This window comes from Oncorhynchus keta, chromosome 4, assembly GCF_023373465.1.
Source record: "Oncorhynchus keta strain PuntledgeMale-10-30-2019 chromosome 4, Oket_V2, whole genome shotgun sequence".
NCBI classification, from domain to species: Eukaryota; Metazoa; Chordata; class Actinopteri; order Salmoniformes; family Salmonidae; genus Oncorhynchus; species Oncorhynchus keta.
Window position 1 is genome coordinate 13109300 of NC_068424.1, and position 21695 is coordinate 13130994.

Genomic DNA, 21695 nt, shown 5'->3' on the forward strand with positions numbered 1-21695 from the left:
GAAGAGCGATACATGAAATAACTATACAAAATGCAAAATAACAAAACGGAACGTGAAACCTAGTTACAGCCTAGTTACAATCTGGTGAAACGACACAGAGACAGGAACAATCACCCACGAAATACACAGTGAAACCCAGGCTACCTAAATACGGTTCCCAATCAGAGACAACGAGAATCACCTGACTCTGATTGAGAATCGCCTCAGGCAGCCAAGCCTATACAACATCCCTACTCAGCCGCAATCCCAAATACTACAAACCCCAATACGAAAATACAATAAACCCATGTCACACCCTGGCCTGAACAAATAATTAAAGAAAACACAAAATTCTAAGACCAAGGCGTGACACCTCTAACATCCTTCACACTGGACACGAGAAATTGTATCCACGAGTTCATCTGACTTTTGGGAATTAGATATATGGCCCCATTGCCAAAATCCCCAAGCATCCCTTTAACCTAGAAACCTTATCACTCTTTAGTATCACATGCACATCATATCGTTACAGATGCTGGCAGTGTTAAAGGTTGAGATTAAATAACGACTACAATAGACAGCAATAAATGGAATGACATTCACTCTCACGGGTGGGCAAAAATATGCCCTCAAAAAAGCCACGCCATCAACTCTTCTAATAGGTAGGCTGCCACTACATTGCCATCACTGCATGTGCATGAGGTTTGGTGATGGCAATGTAGTGGCAGCAACCTATCAGAAGAGTTGAAGTCGTCGTGGCTTATTGAGGGCTTTCAGTTTGTTATTTAAGAAGCTTTCATTCAATTCAAACAATCACATCGATCTAAAACATTGCTGTTTTATTTCAGACAATTTGAATAGAATACTGACCATTCCAATCAGTAAAAGCACTTCAGTCCCACTTTTTACTGTGTGTGTGTGTGTGTGTGTGTGTGTGTGTGTGTGTGTGTGTGTGTGTGTGTGTGTGTGTGTGTGTGTGTGTGTGTGTGTGTGTGTGTGTGTGTGTGTGTGTGTGTGTGTGTGTGTGTGTGTGTGTGTGTGTGTGCGTGCGTACGTGTGTGTATTTACACATGTGATGCTGCATTTTGATTGGCTAGCGGGATCCTGACACCTTACCATGAGTCAGTTCAGCGAGAGCACAGTGTGTCACTGTCACTGTGTGTGTTTTGTCTGGGGAATGGGACACCACATGATACACTGAGATCTGCAGGAGAGCTGTCATCATTATTCAGTAAGAGGGCTTGTTCAGAGCAGTGGGGGGTGTGTGTGAGTGTCGTGTACAGGGTCATATGGTTTATGTATGACTGTGGGAAAATCTAAATGAAAATTGAGGCACAATTTTGAGCTCTGTGAGCTAAGGGACATTTATTTTAAAAATAAACTATTTTGTAAATTACAAAGAATACACCAAATACAAACATACTGTACACTTATGTACAAACAACTAACAAATGCAGACAAGCAACAACTGCATCTCCTATTTCCAGACCCACATGCTCACACCCCCATCCCGAGTGTCATACCCCCATCCCTAGTGTCATACCCCCATCCCTAGTGTCATACCCCCATCCCTAGTGTCACACCCCCATCCCTAGTGTCATACCCCCATCCCTAGTGTCACACCCCCATCCCTAGTGTCATACCCCCATCCCTAGTGTCATACCCCCATCCCTAGTGTCATACCCCCATCCCTAGTGTCATACCCCCATCCCTAGTGTCATACCCCCATCCCTAGTGTCACACCCCCATCCCTAGTGTCATACCCCCATCCCTAGTGTCATACCCCCATCCCTAGTGTCATACCCCCATCCCTAGTGTCACACCCCCATCCCTAGTGTCACACCCCCATCCCTAGTGTCATACCCCCATCCCTAGTGTCATACCCCCATCCCTAGTGTCATACCCCCATCCCTAGTGTCATACCCCCATCCCTAGTGTCACACCCCATCCCTAGTGTCACACCCCCATCCCTAGTGTCACACCCCATCCCTAGTGTCACACCCCATCCCTAGTGTCATACCCCCATTCCTAGTGTCATACCCCCATCCCTAGTGTCATACCCCCATCCCTAGTGTCACACCCCCATCCCTAGTGTCACACCCCCATCCCTAGTGTCATACCCCCATCTCTAGTGCCACACCCCCATCCCTAGTGTCATACCCCCATCCCTAGTGTCATACCCCCATCTCTAGTGCCACACCCCCATCCCTAGTGCCACACCCCCATCCCTAGTGTCACACCCCCATCCCTAGTGTCATACCCCCATCTCTAGTGCCACACCCCCATCCCTAGTGTCACACCCCCATCCCTAGTGTCATACCCCCATCCCTAGTGTCATACCCCCATCTCTAGTGTCATACCCCCGTCCCTAGTGTCATACCCCCTTCCCTAGTGTCATTCCCCCATCCCTTGCTCCACACACACATCCCTAGTGCCACACCCCCATCCCTAGTGACACACTCCCATCTCTAGTGCCACACCCCCATGTCTAGTGCCACACCCCCATCCCTAGTGCCACACCCCCATCTCTGGTGCCACACCACCATCTCTAGTGCCACACCCCCATCACTACTGCCTACATTATTGTTTTCCACGTGGCCTGAAATTGGGCTCCCTAGTGACGCAGCGATCTAAGATAATGCATCTCAGTGCTAGGGGCGTCACTACAGACCCTGGTTCGCTTCCGGGCTGTATCACAACCAGCCATGATCGGGAGTCCCATAGTGTGATTCGGGTTATTGTTTAGCCGTGGATCGTCCGTCATTGTAAAATAAGAATTTGTTCTGACTTGTCAACAAGTTTAAATTGAGCATTTTGACCCATTAGTTTGTTTTATCAGTCGCCCATGCTATTTCAATTATACATCAATTGATTTTTCCTTTGTTAATGATGTCAGATTGATTGATTTCCATGTTTTTAGTGTGCTTTTTTTCAAGACGAGTGATGAGAAGAGAATCGTCCTGCCCATTGGGTAAACAAATAATTATATATCTCACTACACCCTCATATTCCATGTCTTGAAATATGCAGACAGACGGATTAAAAGTATGTTTACATTGTAATACTTCTGACAGCCAACTTTCTAGCTCCGCCCATAACTTTTGGACTTCATAGCATTCCCAGAATGCATATGGATTATTGAGTCATTGTTCATTTTATACTTAATACATAATAATAATAATAATAATAATATAATAATATATGCCATTTAGCAGACGCTTTTATCCAAAGCGACTTACAGTCACGTGTGCATACATTCTACGTATGGGTGGTCCCGGGAATCATGACTCTGCTATTGTGCTGTTGAAATTCTGAATATCATCTCGTGTAATAAATTCTATACATTAGTTTATATTGGATTAAGCATTTATGGTAACTGTAATTTCATTACTTATGTTCCAGCTTTCCTTCCATCTTGTGCCAAGATCAGTTCTTTTTAAGTCAAGTCTTGGTTCCAATAGTTTATATTTAGTTTCTAAGAGATTGTCAGGTGGATAGGCTCTCTACAAAGGTTTTTGTATATCTTACCTATCATATGAACATCCTTTTCTGACTCTAATAAAAATCCTTCAAGGTTGCTCCTGTGATGTCCAAAACAAATGGAAGCGAAGGGCCATTTACATTCACATCCTATATGAGATATCAAAAGACATTTTACACTCCTTATACCTAGGAGATGACTCTTTCTTCAGCGTTGCTCTACACTGAGTAAACAAAACATCTGCTCTTTCCATTACTTAAACTCTCCAGGTGAATCCAGGTGAAAGCTATGATCCCTTATTGATGTCACCTGTTAAATCCAATTGGATCAGTTTAGATGAAGGGGAGGAGACAGGGTAGGGTTTTTAAGGCTTGAGACAATTGAGACATGTATTGTGTATGTGTGCCATTCAGAGGGTGAATGGGCAAGACAGAATACTTAAGTGCCTTTGAACGAAGTCTGGTAGTAGGTGCCAGGTGCACCAGTCTGTGTCAAGAACTGCAATGCTGCTGGGTTTTTCACACTGTGTATCAAGAATGGTCCCCCACCCAAAGAACATTCAGCAAACATCCCTGTGGAACGCTTTTAGCATCTTGTAGAGTCAACGTGGGCCAGCATCCCTGTGGAACACTTTTAGCACCTTGTAGAGTCAACATGGGCCAGCATCCCTGTGGAACACTTTTAGCATCTTGTAGAGTCAACGTGGGCCAGCATCCCTGTGGAACACTTTTAGCATCTTGTAGAGTCAACATGGGCCAGCATCCCTGTGGAACACTTTTAGCATCTTGTAGAGTCAACATGGGCCAGCATCCCTGTGGAACACTTTTAGCATCTTGTAGAGTCAACATGGGCCAGCATCCCTGTGGAACACTTTTAGCATCTTGTAGAGTCAACATGGGCCAGCATCCCTGTGGAACACTTTTAGCATCTTGTAGAGTCAACGTGGGCCAGCATCCCTGTGGAACACTTTTAGCATCTTGTAGAGTCAACATGGGCCAGCATCCCTGTGGAACACTTTTAGCATCTTGTAGAGTCAACATGGGCTAGCATCCCTGTGGAACGCTTTTAGCATCTTGTAGAGTCAACATGGGCCAGCATCCCTGTGGAACGCTTTTAGCATCTTGTAGAGTCCATGCCCAACAAATTGAGGCTCTTCAGAGTGTAACTGTTCTGTTGTAGTGAATGGATGAGGAGAGAGACGTTAGACTGTAGCCTGGATATGACAGTGTGATATAAAATAAACCTGAGGCTATTGTAAGGCAGAGACTTGGGACACCAGGGAGCTTATTTCATAAAGAGTTAGACACATCCTTTGTCTTCTGTTGTTATTCTGTCCTTCTGCCTCAAAGAAAGAAGGAGAGAGAGACCACAGGGAGATAAAGGGTAGAGAAGGAGAAGAAGGGAGACCGATAAGAGAGAGAAGAAAATTAGACAGGAGATAGAGAGGTCAAAGAGAAAGAGAGAGAGGAGAATAAAAATAGTGAGGAGGAGGAGATGGAGGAGACGAATGATGATGATGAAGGAGAGAGATAGATGGAGATGAAGGTGAGAGGAGAGTAGAGAGAAAGAGAGAGATAGAGGAGGAGATGAATGAGTGAGAGAGAGAGAGAGAGAGAGAGAAACAGAGAGAGAGCGAGAGAGAGAGCGAGAGAGAGAAAGAGAGAGTGACAGAGAGCGAGAAAGAGAGAGAGAGAGAGCGAGAAAGAGAGAGAGAAACAGAGAGAAAGAGAGAGAAGAGATGGAGGAGAGAGAGAAGAAAAAATGAAGGTGAGAGAACGAGAGAGAGGAGGAGATGAAGGAGGGAGAGAGAGAGAGAGAGAAGGAGGAGGAGATAGGGAGATATATAGAGAGAGAGAGAGAGGAGGAGATGAAGGAGGAGAGAGAGAGAGAGAGAGAGAGGAGGAGATGAAGGAGGGAGATATATAGAGAGAGAGAGAGAGGAGGAGATGAAGGAGGGAGAGAGAGAGAGAGAGAGAGGAGGAGATGAAGGAGGGAGATATATAGAGAGAGAGAGAGAGGAGGAGATGAAGGAGGGAGAGAGAGAGAGAGAGAGAGAGGAGGAGATGAAGGAGGGAGATATATATAGAGAGAGAGAGAGGAGGAGATGAAGGAGGGAGAGAGAGAGAGAGAGAGAGAGAGAGAGAGAGAGGAGGAGATGAAGGAGGGAGAGATAGAGAGAGGACACACTGTTGGCCCAGGGGTAATTTCCTCTCCACATGAGAAGTGCATGCTGGGATTTGGAATCACCTCCAGCGGAGGGTAATGATGCATCGCTAGAACCTTGGCCCTGAGGAGCTGTGTGTGAGTGTGTGTCTGTTCCTTGCCCATCTTCGCTGCGTGTTCTAAGTAAATCGCCCGTTGTGGTTATTTCTCCCTGTCTGAGTGGTCGCTATCTGTGTGTGTCTGTCCCTTCCATGTGTGAGCGTCTGTATGCGTCTGTACACGTGTGTATGTGTGACCTTGGCGATAAGGAGCCATTCTTCTAGCTATCTTCTCTTATGACGATGATGATGTGGTTTACCGTGAGGCCTGGACAGAGGACAGAATCTGGGGGGGGGGGGGTTGCAAGTTCACCACATGGTCATATAAACATGGCAAATATGATTTTACTCGTGGTGAAAATGTGATTCTGAAACGATGAAGTGTTTCACTTGTGATGATTGTTGTAAATTCGCTGATAATGCTGATTGCTGACGATAAGTTGAGCAGTTTGACACAGATGACTTTGTCACCATCGTTGCTTTCTGTAACTTGACAGTTGAACAGAAGTGATTAGTGAGACTCTTGACTGCAGCATGATTCACTGTGGAGTGTTTTGTTTTTGAAATCATCTGTTGAAAGAGGAGGGAGAGAGGTGGGAGAGGTGGGAGAGGGGAGGGAGATGAGAGGGAGAGAGGAGGGAGATGGGAGAGGGAGAGGGGAGGGAGAGGAGAGGGAGAGGGGAGGAGAGAGGCGGGAGAGGGGAGGAGATGAGAGAGAGAGAGGAGGAGGAGAGGGAGAGGGAGAGGGGAGAGAGGGGAGGGAGATGAGGAGGGAGGGGGAGGGAGATGAGAGGGAGAGGGGAGGGAGATGAGGGAGAGGGAGGGAGATGGGATGGAGAGGAGAGGGAGAGGGAGGGAAATGGGAGGGGAGGGAGATGAGAGGGAGAGGGGGGGGGAGGAGAGGAGAGGGGAGGGGAGGGGAGAGAGAGGGGGGAAGGAGAGGAGAGAGATAGGAGAGGGGAGGGAGATGGGAGTGAGAGGGGAGAGGAGAGAGAGATGGGATAGAGATAGGAGAGGGGAGGGAGATGGGATAGGAGAGGGGAGGAGAGTGAGAGGAGAGGTCCTGGGAGATGGGGAGAGAGGATAGGAGAGGGGAGGGAGATAGGAGGGAGGGAGATGGGAGAGGGGAGAGAGGATATGGGGAGAGAGGGGAGGGAGGATGGGAGTGAGATGGGGGAGAGGAGGGAGAGAGGGGAGGGAGAGAGGGGAGAGGAGGGAGAGGGGGGAGGAGAGGGGAGAGAGAGGGAGAGAGAGGGGAGGGAGATGGGAGTGAGAGGGGGAGAGAGGAGAGGGGAGGGGATGGGAGATGAGAGGATGAGAGGGGAGGGAGATGGGAGAGAGGGGGAGAGAGGAGATGGGAGTGAGAGGGGAGGGAGAAGAAAGGGAGAGGATATGGCACAAATTGAGAAAAAAAGACAAATAATCACACTGAAACAGAACAGAAGACAAGGACATATCTGTTGCTTTCATTGTTTGATGGTCTCAAGGGGAGGGGAGAAGAAAGGGATTGATCTCTCTGCACAAATTGAGAAAAGTTCTCTCCTGTCTCAACAGAAGACAAGGACATATCTCTCTCTCTCTCTCTTGAAAGGTGTCTCTCTCCTGTCTCAACTTCTCTCTCTCTCTCTCTCTCTCTCTCTCTCTCTCTCTCTCTCTCTCTCTCTCTCTCTCTCTCTCTCTCTCTCTCTCTCTCTCTCCTGTCTCCATTCTCTCTCTCTCTCTCTCTCTCTCTCTCTCTTTTCTCTCTCTCTCCATCCAAATAGCGGCAGATGTTCATGTGAATATTCTAAAATAACAATATGCACATTTGCAAACTGATTTGTTGCAGATGAAAGGCTGTGTGTGGACTAATTTCGGGGGGGGCATTATACAGCTCTTATTGGCACATGCGCTCTAGAAAACAGCGCGCTGTTGGTTAATGAGCACGTATAGCCTACATGATGAGATAACTATGGACTAGCGAGATTATGTTTTTTGGTCAAACAGCAGTCAAGCATCCATCATCATGTCAACAGAAAAAGACCCTCAATATTTATTTGAAAGGTGCATCAAGCTCATCACTTCCACCACCCTGTGAAGTTCATCACTTCCACCACCCTGTGAAGTTCATCACTTCCACCACCCTGTGAAGTTCATCACTTCCACCACCCTGTGAAGTTCATCACTTCCACCACCCTGTGAAGTTCATCACTTCCACCACCCTGTGAAGTTCATCACTTCCACCACCCTGTGAAGTTCATCACTTCCACCACCCTGTGAAGTTCATCACACACACACACACACACACACACACACACACACACACACACACACACACACACACACACACACACACACACACACACACACACACACACACACACACACACACACACACACACACACACACACACACACACACACACACACCCAACACCTAATCTATAACTTGATGCGGTATAGGGTACTCAGTGTTAATATATGACTCGGCTACACACACACATACACACTCTCTCTCACACACTTAACAAATCCACATCCTCTTGTGACATGGCCATCGTATTAAAGGGGATTATTTAAATATGTCAGTTTAACAGAATCTCCACTTCTCTCCTCTCTTACTGTCTTCTCTTGGATTAAAGGAAAATGTGCAGCTCTCATGTTTAAGTAAAGTTCTATATTGCCTAGGCAGCAGAAGGTAAGGTCAGGGAGTTGAATATCTTGTATGACAGGGATAGTTCACCCAAATTGCAAAATGACATATTGGTTTCCTAACGCTGAAAGCAGTCCTCTATGCGCTTCATACATTAAGAGTTATTGTTTGATATCTCGTCTTCCTCTATGTGCTTCATACATTTATAGTTATTGTTTGATATCTCGTCTTCCTCTAGGCGCTCCATACATTAAGAGTTATTGTTTGATATCTCGTCTTCCTCGTCTTCAAACCTCTAGGCGCTCCTCCATACATTTATAGTTATACAGGCGCTCCATACATTTATAGTTATTGTTTGATATCTCGTCTTCCTCTAGGCGCTCCATACATTAAGAGTTATTGTTTGATATCTCGTCTTCCTCAGGCGCTCCATACATTTATAGTTATTGTTTGATATCTCGTCTTCCTCTAGGCGCTCCATACATTAAGAGTTATTGTTTGATATCTCGTCTTCCTCTAGGCGCTCCATACATTTATAGTTATTGTTTGATATCTCGTCTTCCTCTAGGCGCTCCATACATTAAGAGTTATTGTTTGATATCTCGTCTTCCTCTAGGCGCTCCATACATTTATAGTTATTGTTTGATATCTCGTCTTCCTCTAGGCGCTCCATACATTTATAGTTATTGTTTGATATCTCGTCTTCCTCTAGGCGCTCCATACATTTATAGTTATTGTTTGATATCTCGTCTTCCTCTAGGCGCTCCATACATTAAGAGTTATTGTTTGATATCTCGTCTTCCTCTATGCGCTCCATACATTTATAGTTATTGTTTGATATCTCGTCTTCCTCTAGGCGCTCCATACATTAAGAGTTATTGTTTGATATCTCGTCTTCCTCTATGCGCTTCATACATTTATAGTTATTGTTTGATATCTCGTCTTCCTCTATGTGCTTCATACATTTATAGTTATTGTTTGATATCTCGTCTTCCTCTAGGCGCTCCATACATTAAGAGTTATTGTTTGATATCTCGTCTTCCTCTATGTGCTTCATACATTTATAGTTATTGTTTGATATCTCGTCTTCCTCTATGCGCTCCATGCATTTATAGTTATTGTTTGATATCTTCCTCTATGTGCTTCATACATTTATAGTTATTGTTTGATATCTCGTCTTCCTCTAGGCGCTCCATACATTAAGAGTTATTGTTTGATATCTTCCTCTATGTGCTCCGTACAATTATAGTTATTGTTTGATATCTTCCTGTATGCGCTCCATACATTTATAGTTATTGTTTGATATCTTCCTGTATGCGCTCCATAGATTTATAGTTATTGTTTGATATCTTCCTCTATGCGCTCCATACATTTATAGTTATTGTTTGATATCTTCCTGTATGCGCTCCATACATTTATTGTTATTGTTTGATATCTTCCTCTATGCGCTCCATACATTTATAGTTATTGTGTTATATCTTCCTGTATGCGCTCCATACATTTATAGTTATTGTTTGATATCTTACCGTATGCGCTCCATACATTTATAGTTATTGTTTGATATCTTCCTCTATGCGCTCCATACATTTATAGTTATTGTTTGATATCTTCCTGTATGCGCTCCATACATTTATAGTTATTGTTTGATATCTTCCTGTATGCGCTCCATACATTTATAGTTATTGTTTGACATCTTCCTGTATGCGCTCCATACATTTATAGTTATTGTTTGATATCTTCCTCTATGCGCTCCATACATTTATAGTTATTGTTTGATATCTTCCTGTATGCGCTCCATACATTTATAGTTATTGTTTGATATCTTCCTGTATGTACTCCATACATTAAGAGTTATTGTTTGATATCTTCCTATATGTGCTCCATACATTTATAGTTATTGTTTGATATCTTCCTCTATGCGCTCCATACATTTATAGTTATTGTTTGATATCTTCCTGTATGCGCTCCATACATTTATAGTTATTGTTTGATATCTTCCTCTATGTGCTCCGTACATTTATAGTTATTGTTTGATATCTTCCTCTATGTGCTCCGTACATTAATAGTTATTGTTTGATATCTTCCTCTATGTGCTCCGTACATTTGTAGTTATTGTTTGATATCTTCCTCTATGCGCTCCATACATTTATAGTTATTGTTTGATATCTTCCTCTATGTGCTCCGTACATTAAGAGTTATTTTTTTATATCTTCCTCTATGTGCTCCATAAATTAATAAGGACATTTTTCTCTGTATCTGTTATGAGGCTCTCATTTTAAGCTGAGCCCAGTCTTGTATCAAGACGTTAATTTCAGTGAGTTGTATATTGTGTTTATTAGCCAGTCTTGAATCTGAAAGGGCACTAGACGTTAATGTCAGTGAGTTGTATATCTGGTATATTTACCTGTCTAATGTCAGTGAGATGTATATCTGGTATATTTAATTGTCTCTAACGGAAACGGCAGATGTATATCTGGTATATTTAATTGTCTCTAACGGAAACGGCAGATGTATATCTGATATATTTAATTGTCTCTAACGGAAACGGCAGATGTATATCTGGTATATTTACTTGTCTTTAACGGAAACGGCAGATGTATATCTGGTATATTGACTTGTCTAATGTCAGTGAGTGGTGGAGGTAAAGAGGTATGGACTGTAGGTGGAGGTAAACAGGTATGGGACTGTAGGTGCGAGTAAGGATGACAACAGAGGTATGGGACTGTAGGTGGAGGTAAAGAGGTATGGACTGTAGGTGCGAGTAAGGATGACAACAGAGGTATGGGACTGTAGGTGGAGGTAAAGAGGTATTAGACTGTAGGTGGAGGTAAAGAGGTATGGACTGTAGGTGCGAGTAAGGATGACAACAGAGGTATGGGACTGTAGGTGGAGGTAAAGAGGTATTAGACTGTAGGTGGAGGTAAAGAGGTATGGACTGTAGGTGCGAGTAAGGATGACAACAGAGGTATGGGACTGTAGGTGGAGGTAAAGAGGTATGGGACTGTAGGTGGAGGTAAAGAGGTATGGACTGTAGGTGGAGGCAAAGAGGTATGGGACTGTAGGTGTGAGTAAGGATGACAACAGAGGTATGGGACTGTAGGTGGAGGTAAAGAGGTATGGACTGTAGGTGCGAGTAAGGATGACAACAGAGGTATGGGACTGTAGGTGGAGGTAAAGAGGTATGGACTGTAGGTGGAGGTAAAGAGGTATGGACTGTAGGTGTGAGTAAGGATGACAACAGAGGTATGGACTGTAGGTGTGAGTAAGGATGACAACAGAGGTATGGGACTGTAGGTGTGAGTAAGGATGACAACAGAGGTATTAGACTGTAGGTGGAGGTAAAGAGGTATGGACTGGTGCGAGTAAGGATGACAACAGAGGTATGGGACTGTAGGTGGAGGTAAAGAGGTATTAGACTGTAGGTGGAGGTAAAGAGGTATGGACTGTAGGTGCGAGTAAGGATGACAACAGAGGTATGGGACTGTAGGTGGAGGTAAAGAGGTATGGACTGTAGGTGGAGGTAAAGAGGTATGGACTGTAGGTGGAGGTAAAGAGGTATGGACTGTAGGTGGAGGTAAAGAGGTATGGACTGTAGGTGGAGGTAAAGAGGTATGGACTGTAGGTGCGAGTAAGGATGACAACAGAGGTATGGGACTGTAGGTGCGAGTAAGGATGACAACAGAGGTATGGGACTGTAGGTGGAGGTAAAGAGGTATGGACTGTAGGTGGAGGTAAAGAGGTATGGACTGTAGGTGCGAGTAAGGATGACAACAGAGGTATGGGACTGTAGGTGGAGGTAAAGAGGTATGGACTGTAGGTGGAGGTAAAGAGGTATGGACTGTAGGTGCGAGTAAGGATGACAACAGAGGTATGGGACTGTAGGTGGAGGCAAAGAGGTATGGACTGTAGGTGCGAGTAAGGATGACAACAGAGGTATGGGACTGTAGGTGGAGGTAAAGAGGTATGGACTGTAGGTGCGAGTAAGGATGACAACAGAGGTATGGGACTGTAGGTGGAGGTAAAGAGGTATGGACTGTAGGTGGAGGTAAAGAGGTATGGACTGTAGGTGGAGGTAAAGAGGTATGGACTGTAGGTGGAGGTAAAGAGGTATGGACTGTAGGTGGAGGTAAAGAGGTATGGACTGTAGGTGGAGGTAAAGAGGTATGGGACTGTAGGTGGAGGTAAAGAGGTATGGACTGTAGGTGCGAGTAAGGATGACAACAGAGGTATTAGACTGTAGGTGGAGGTAAAGAGGTATGGACTGTAGGTGGAGGTAAAGAGGTATGGGACTGTAGGTGGAGGTAAAGAGGTATGGACTGTAGGTGGAGGTAAAGAGGTATGGGACTGTAGGTGGAGGTAAAGAGGTATGGACTGTATGTGGAGGTAAAGAGGTATGGGACTGTAGGTGGAGGTAAAGAGGTATGGACTGTAGGTGCGAGTAAGGATGACAAGGCAGAGAATTTACCGTTCACTAGGAATTTATTCTATCACATGGTAATATGGGGAAAGGGGGCTGGACGGAACCAAAGCAAAGAAAGTAAATCTCAAAGCCCCCTCTCCTATCTTACCTGCCTAACCAATACTTAGGTGCTCTGGTCAGATGAAACCAAAATTGAACTTTTTGGCAACAATGCAAAACGTTATGTTTGGCGTAAAAGCAACACAGCCCATCACCCTGAACACACCATCCCCACTGTGAAACATGGTCGTGGCAGCATCATGGTTTGGGCCTGCTTTTCTTCAGCAGGGACAGGGAAGATGGTTAAAATTGATGGGAAGATGGATGGAGCCAAATACAGGACCATTCTGGAAGAAAACCTGATGGAGTCTGCAAAAGACCTGAGACTGGGACGGAGATGATCCAAAACATAAAGCAAAATCTACAATGGGATGGTTCAAAAATAAACATTTCCAGGTGTTAGAATAGCCAAGTAAATTGCTGTTCACAAATGCTCTCCATCCAACCTCACTGAGCTCGAGCTGTTTTGCAAGGAGGAATGGGAAAAAATGTCAGTCTCTCGATGTGCAAAACTGATAGAGACATACCCCAAGCGACTTACAGCTGTAATCGCAGCAAAAGGTGGCGCTACAAAGTATTAACTTAAGGGGGCTGAATAATTTTGCACGACCAATTTTTCAGTTTATGATTTGTTAAAAAAGTTTGAAATATCCAATAAATGTCGTTCCACTTCATGATTGTGTCCCACTTGTTGTTGATTCTTCACAAAAAAATACAGTTTTATATCTTTATGTTTGAAGCCTGAAATGTGGCAAAAGGTCGCAAAGTTCAAAGGGGCCAAATACTTTCGCAAGGCACTGTATTTACAATGGTGTTTGTTCTTCACTGGTTACCCTTTTCTCGTGGCAACAGGTTACAAATCTTGCTGCTGTGATGGCACACTGTGGAATTTCATCCAGTAGATATGGGAGTTTATCAAAATTGGATTTGTTTTCAAATTCTTTGTGGATCTGTGTAATCTGAGGGAAATATGTCTCTCTAATATGGTCATACATTGGACAGGAGGTTAGGAAGTGCAGCTCAGTTTCCACCTCATTTTTCCACCTCTTGAGAGCCATTTCTGCCTACGGCAGAGACTATGCTCACTGAGTCTGTACATAGTCAAAGCTTTCCTTAATTTTGGGTCAGTCACATTGATCAGGTATTCTGCCGCTGTGTACTCTCTGTTTAGGGCCAAATCGCATTCTAGTTTGCTCTGTTTTTTTGTTAATTCTTTCCAATGTGTGAAGTAATTATCTTTTTGTTTTCTCATGATTTGGTTGGGTCTAATTGTGCTGCTGTGAACAGAGCCCCAGGACCAGCTTGCTTAGGGGACTCTTCTCCAGGTTCATCTCTCTGTAGGTGATGGCTTTGTTATGGAAGGTTTGGGAATCGCTTCCTTTTAGGTGGTTATAGAATTTAAACGTCTCTTTTCTGGATTTTGATAATTAGTGGGTATCGGCCTAATTCTGCTCTGCATGCATTATTTGGTGTTCTACGTTGTACACGGAGGATATTTTTGCAGAATTCTCCGTGCAGAGTCTCAATTGGGTGTTTGTCCCATTTTGTGAAGTCTTGGTTGGTGAGCGGACCCCAGACCTCACAACCATAAAGGGCAATGGGCTCTATGACTGATTCAAGTATTTTTTAGCCAAATCCTAATTGGTATGTTTGAAATGTATGTTCCTTTTGATGGCATAGAATGCCCTTCTTGCCTTGTCTCTCAGATCGTTCACAGCTTTGTGGAAATTACCTGTGGCGCTGATTTTTAGGCCAAGGTATGTATAGTTTTTTGTGTGCTCTAGGGCAACAGTGTCTAGATGGAATTTGTATTTGTGGTCCTGGTGACTGGACCTTTTTTGGAACACCATTATTTTGGTCTTACTGAGATTAACTGTCATCGCCCAGGTCTGACTGAATCTGTGCATAAGATCTAGGTGCTGCTGTAGGCCCTCCTTGGTTGGTGACAGAAGCACCAGATCATCTTCAAACAGTAGACATTTGACTTCGGATTCTAGTAGGGAGAGGCCGGGTGCTGCAGACTTCTCTAGTGCCCGCGCCAATTTGTTGATATATATGTTGAAAAGGGTGGGGCTTAAGCTGCATCCCTGTCTCACCCCACAACCCTGTGGGAAGAACTTTGTGTGCTTTTTTCAATTTTAACCACACACTCGTTGTTTGTGTACATGGATTTTATAATGTCGTATGTTTTTCCCCCAACACCACTTTCCATCAGTTTGTAAAGCAGACCCTCATGCCAAATTGAGTCGAAGGCTTTTTTGAAATCAACAAAGCATGAGAAGACTTTGCCTTTATTTTGGTTTGTTTGGTTGTCAATTAGGGTGTGCAGGGTGAATACATGGTCTGTTGTACGGTAATTTGGTAAAAAGCCAATTTGACATTTGCTCAGTACATTGTTTTCATTGAGGAAATGTACGAGTCTGCTGTTAATGATAATGCAGAGGATTTTCCCAAGGTTACTGTTGACGCATATTCCACGGTAGTTATCTCTCTCTCACTCTCTATAACTGTCTGTCTCTATAGAACTCTCTCTCTCCTTCTCTCTCTATAACTCTCTCTTGCAGTCTATAACTCTCTCTCATTCAATTCAATTCAATTTACTTTATTGGCATGACGTAACAATGTACATATTGCCAAAGCTTACCTTGGATATTTATAACATTAAAATAATAAGAATAAAAATTGTCAACGGGACAACAGTAACAACAATAACAAGGGTCAAAATAACCATACATTGAACAATAACAATAAGCATACAGTAGAGTACGTGTGCAGGTTGATTGGTCTGTCAGACACTGTCCCTCAACTTATAGCAGGCAGCAATGTAGTGTGCTGTCAACACACAGCTCTCTGCTTCCTCCCCCAACAGGACGGGTAGCCTATTCTCATCAGAGAGGTCTTCAATGTAGTGCGCTGCCAACCCACAGCTCTCTGCTTCCTCCCCCAACAGGACGGGTGGCCTACTCTCATCGAGAGGTCGTTGAAACCTTGAATAAGGGATTCAAATTTGGGGAAATGACACTCTATTTGATTTATATTTTTGACATTTTGTCAGGAAATGCAGCTCCGTCTCAGGTTCTGCTGTTGTGCAGTGGTTGCACAGCCTTTCCTCTACAGGGAGCCAGGTTTTCCTGTGTCTACCCTTCTCAATGGCAAGGCTGTGCTCACTGAGCCTGTACTTTGTCAAGGTTTTTCTAAGGTTTTGATCAGTAACCATGATTAAATATTTAACCACGTTGTACTGTCGATTTAGGGCCAAATAGCACTGCATTTTGCTTTGTGCTTGTGTTTCCCAATAAGCAATGTAGTTTTGTTTTGACTGTGTTGTAATTTGATTTATTCTGATTGATTGGATGTATGGGACCTGAGGCTTCTGTGCGTTAGTAGAACAGGTTTGTGAAGTCAGCCCCAGGACCAGCTGGATGAGGGGACTCTTTTCTTTGCTCAGCTCTTGGCATTGCAGGGCTTGGTAATGATATGAGAGGGTCACTGTATTTTAGATGTTTCCAAACTGAATTGCTCTTTTTTAAAGTTTTTATTAGCAATGTATATTGGACTAATTTTGCCCTGAATTCATTGTTTGTAGTTTTCCTCTGGACATGTAGGAGAATCTTACAGAACTCTGCATACAGGGTTTTAATGGGGTGTTTGTCCCATTTGGTGAAACCTTGTTTTGCCAGTGGACTCCACACCTCGCTGAAATAAAGTGCAATTAGTTCAATGACACATTCAATTAGTTTTAGCCAAATTTTAATCGCTGTTTCAATTTGAATTTGTTTTTTAATGGCGTAGAATGCAATGTGTGCTTTCTCTCTCAATTCATTCACTGCCTCATTAAGGTGTCCAGTTCAGCTTATTTTTACACCTAAGTAATTGTAATGTGTGCAGTACTCTTTATATTTTGTACCAATTGAGAACTTTGGTCTAATTCCCTGAGATCTGGATGTTCTCTGGAAAATCATTATTTTTGTCTTTTGGGGGGTTTCTCTCTCTCTCTCTCTCTCTCTCTCTCTCTCTCTCTCTCTCTCTCTCTCTCTCTCTCTCCCTCTATAACTCTCTCTCTCTTTCTCTCTCTAACTCTCTCACTCTCTCTCTCTCTCCCTCTCTCTCTCTAACTCTATCCTCTCTCTCTCCTCTCTTTTGCTCCTTCTCTCTCCTTCTCTCTCTTCTCTCTCTCTGTCTTTTTCTGCCCTGTGGGGTGTGTGGCCCCATAGGTTTCGATCTTATTCATCATCCTAACAATGTGCCAGTATGTGTGTGTGTGTGTGTGTGTGTGTGTGTGTGTGTGTGTGTGTGTGTGTGTGTGTGTGTGTGTGTGTGTGTGTGTGTGTGTGTGTGTGTGTGTGTGTGTGTGTGTGTGTGTGTGTGTGTGTGTGTGTGTGTGTGTGTGTGTAAAATCTTCAAAGGGTAGATGGGATGGAAGGAGGGAGGAAAGAGGGAGAGATGGATGGAGGGGATGACATGCTTGTGTGCATCTGAGTAATCAGACAAGTTGTTTCGTCTTAATCATCTCCACATAATGGCGGTGTGTGCATGTGTGTGTGTGCTTGCGTGTGTGTATTTGTGTGTGTGTGCATGCGTGTCTCAGCATTTGTGTGTGCGAGTGTGCACTGTCCATATGTGTACAGTAGTAGTGATGAGCGGTTATATATATATATATATACATTGAGGTTTCCATTAAAGAACACCCTCTGTGTTGTGTTAGACAAGTAACTCTTTATCCACGATATAGCAGGGAGTGTAAAGCCTCTTATAGCAGAAGACTATGATCGATAATGCCACAATTTCTCCCAGCCAATGACAAGTCATTTGTGTAAGTGCCGTGCATGATAAATGTCCAATAACTAGTGTACAGTATGTGCCTAAGTGAGTGTGTGTGAGTGCATGTTCCCGTGTGTGAATGTGTGAGCTCATCCTTCATCGCTGGTCCTATCTAGAGATGATCTCAGATTTATAATGGGTTTGTCCAGTAGGACTATTGACTCAGTGTATAATGGTGCCGACAATTCCAAAGAGTGTTAAACTATCTCTTGAAACCCTATAATACAATACAATATATACAGCGTTAGGTTTACTTACCTTTAACATCTACGAAAAACAACATGAACACACAAGTTGTCGGTTTTTGTATTCAGTACTCTCACTGATTGTGTAACTATTCCCATCCCAGTGCATTCAGAAAGTATTCAGACCCCTTCCCCCACATGTTATGTTACAGCCTTATTCTAAAATGGATTAAATAAAAAAGCATCCTCAACAATCGACACACAATACCTCATAATGACAAAGCAAAAACAGGTTTCAGACTAGGGCAAAGGTTTAGCTTCCAACAGGATAATGACCCTAAGCACACAGACAAGACAATGCAGGATTGGCTTTGGGACAAGTCTCTGAATGTCCTTGTGTGGCCCAGCCAGAGCCTGGACTTGAACATCTCTGGAGACCTGAAAATAGCTGTGCAGCGACGCTCCCCATCCAACCTGACAGGGCTTGAGAGGATCTGCAGAGAAGAATGGGAGAAACTCCCCAAATACAGGTGTGCCAAGCTTGTAGCGTCATACCAAAGAAGACTTGAGGCTGTAATCGCTGCCAAAGGTGCCTTAAGAAAGTGTTGAATAAAGGGTCTGAATTCTTCTGTAAAACCTATTTTTGATTTGTCATTATGGTGTATTGTGTGTGGCTTGATGAGAGACAAAAATCTAATTGAAAACATAACGTAATACAATTTGGAAAACGTCAAGGGGTCTAAATACTTTCCAAATGCACTGAATATAAGAAGTGAGATGTCATTAATAGTAGTATTCCTCTCTCTCTCTCCCCGTCTTCTCTCCCTGGCTGGGTTTAGTCCTGGTTAATCCTTCTGAAGCACTTGAGCGGGGTGTGACGCATGCACACACAAACACACCTCAGTAGCGGTATCTACATGAATGCAGAGCTCTCTGCTCTATATGACTCAGAGAAGGAAGCCTTTGATCAGTGTAACGTAGACGCTGGGAGTCGGGAAGCAAGTGCAGGTGGCAAATTTAATAATAAACCAAATATAGAACAATACAAGAGAAGCGTATGAACATGAAACATCAATACTGCCTGGGGAATAAACCTGAGTGCCATATATAGGAGAGGTAATGAGTGAGGAAATGGAGTCCAGGTGTGCCTTGTCATGAGGAGCAGGTGCGTGGAATGAGCAGGAGTAGACGTGACAGTCCCCCCACACTGACACGCGGCTCCTGCCGCTGGACAGCACCAGCCAAGGAGAAGGCCCTGAGGGTGAGGAGCGGGCTGGTCCGGACAGTGGAGGTGGGAATCACAGATGATGTTAGGATCCAGAATTTCCTTCACCAGAACCCAACACCGCTCCTCGGGACCGTACCCCTCCCAGTCCACCAGGTACTGGAGCCAACCCGCACGATGTCGGGAGTCCAGGGAGTCCATCTGACGGCATAGGTGGGACCTCCCTCGATGTCCAAGGCTAGCGGAGGGGTGTCGTGGGGGACAGTCTCAGCCAGGGGATCAGCAACTACCGGCCTGAGGAGAGAAATATGAAAGGAGGGTGAGATACGTAGCTGTAATCTATACGTAACCTTGTTGACCCTCCGGAGAACATTGAATGGCCCCACCAACCGGGGGCTCAGCTTCTTACAAGGCAGGCAGAGTGGGAGGTTCCTGGAGAGCCAGACACGATCGCCAGGATAAAACGGGCACCTCACTGTGGTGGCAATCCGCCTGCTCCTTCTGGTTAACCAGGGATTCCTCTGTCTGTCCAGAGGGAAATAACAAGCTGCTTGTTCTGTTTGACTGAAAATAGACTGAAAGAGAAGAGGTAGAGGAGAAGAAAATAAATTGTAGAGGTAGAGGAGTGGGAGGGAGGAAAACAGGTAGAGAGAAGAGAAGAAGTTGTAGAGGTAGAGAAGAAGGGAAGAAAACAGGTAGAGAGAAGAGAAGAGAAGAAGTTGTAGAGGTAGAGGAGAAGAGAAAACAGGTAGAGAGAAGAGAAGAAGTTGTAGAGGTAGAGGAAGGGAAGAAACAGGTAGAGAGAAGAGAAGAGAAGAAGTTGTAGAGGTAGATGAAGGGAAGAAACAGGTAGATAGAAGAGAAGAGAAGAAGTTGTAGAGGTAGAGGAAGGGAAGAAAACAGGTAGAGAGAAGAGAAGTAAACAAGTAGAGAGAAGAGAAGAGAAGAAGTTGTAGAGGTAGAGGAAGGGAAGAAACAGGTAGAGAGAAGAAATGGAAAAGAGAAAGGTAGAGGAGAGAAGAGGTGGAAAAGAGAAAGGTAGAGGAGAGAAGAGTGTAGTGGCTTCCTTATTGGTTGACCATAGCAAATGCTCAAGCCTGAAGTGGTGTTGTTTGGAACGCATACAGTCCACATACGAAGTACCCAAACGGAAGAAACATTCAATGAGATCCAAACAGGTTTATTCTTCTTATATCTAACAAAAAATCATTCTCCAATCAACTTAAATCTTAGATTACTTGACATATAGTATATATACACATGTCTGTGTGGTCAAAAGACTATACTGCACCCGCCTCTAGCTAGGACTCCTCCCCCCGAAGGCCCAACTTCCTGCGTTTAACCTAACATACTTACCATACAGTAGAATGAATGGACAATCAGGTCAATATAAATCATAAAGGTACGTATTGTTGTCACGATCGTCTAGAATTAACGGACCAAGGCGCAGCGTGTGTAGAGTTCCACAAACTCACCAAAACAATACAGAACAAACGAAGCGTGTAGTAGATGCAGTGTTCACAGGCACTACACAAAAACACAATCCCACAACAAACAGGTGGGAAGAAGCTTCCTAAATATGATCCCCAATCAGAGACAATGATAGACAGCTGCCTCTGATTGGGAACCATACCAGGCTAACATAGAAATAACAAAACTAGAATGCCCACCCTAGTCACACCCCGACCTAACCCAAAATAGAGAATAATTAAAAATATCAACTAAGAGAGCAATGTGAAAATATGTCCAAATCGGTTCTAACACAGTACCTAATATTTCATCATATACATTCATATTGCATATATTTACACAAACATACATGGAGCTCTGTTTGTTATGTCTTTTATAAAACATATGTCCAAGTCGGTTCTAACATATCGGCCCTTGATTGTTAACTGTTCTGAATGCATAACAATTACTTAATATTCAAAAATAGAGCAAATACACAAAACATTCTATACCAGAGAAATATTATAGTTCTTAACTATATAGAAATGTACAAGGTCCCATATAGGACAAGAGTCCATTGATCTCAGTATTGGAGTTGAAGTGTTCAGGTGTTCAATTTTAAAAAATGTCAAGAGTTTGACATCCAAAAATGTAAGAGTTTGACATCCAAAAATGTAAGAGTTTGACATCCAAAAATGTAAGAGTTTGACATCCAAGAATCAGAGGAGCACGTGATTCAAAGATTGTTCAAAGATTTGAAGATTTGTTCAAAGATTTGTTCCACTTGTTCTGCTCCAGCATAAGTGGAAGATACTCCCTGATCCATCTCTTCCAGAAGAGGTCAGTGATATATTGTACCTGCTTCCATCTCCTTGGTGAGTATAGGTCACTTCTCTGGAATAGTCCTGGTGGCAGGACTGGCTTTGCTTTCAGATGAAGCAGATGTTTCAGAGTCAGGGTTTCTTGATCATTAGGGTCATCATTTTGTTACAGTTGTGATTGGTCTGTCATTCATGATCGCCTCAACTTCACACAAAGCTGTTTGCATAGCCTCATCATCCAGTACTTGCTCTTTAAGGACTGAATAAAGGATCTTTTTCACCAGTCAGATCAACCCCCCCACCCCTCCCCCCATGGTGTTCT

The 21695-nt window shown here is 43.8% G+C and overlaps 1 protein-coding gene and 1 long non-coding RNA gene across 2 annotated transcripts in view; one reads left to right on the forward strand and one right to left on the reverse strand.

Moving 5' to 3' along the window:
• LOC127916474 (catenin delta-2-like) overlaps positions 1 to 21695 on the forward strand; it is a 660130-nt gene that overhangs the window by 403877 nt on the left and 234558 nt on the right. The window lies entirely within an intron of this gene.
• Positions 18883 to 20653, reverse strand: LOC118380113 (uncharacterized). The gene is made up of 3 exons (XR_004824776.2): positions 20579 to 20653; positions 19513 to 19678; positions 18883 to 19397 (listed from the first exon to the last, which is right to left on the reverse strand). It is a non-coding gene; the product is annotated as an uncharacterized LOC118380113 (long non-coding RNA).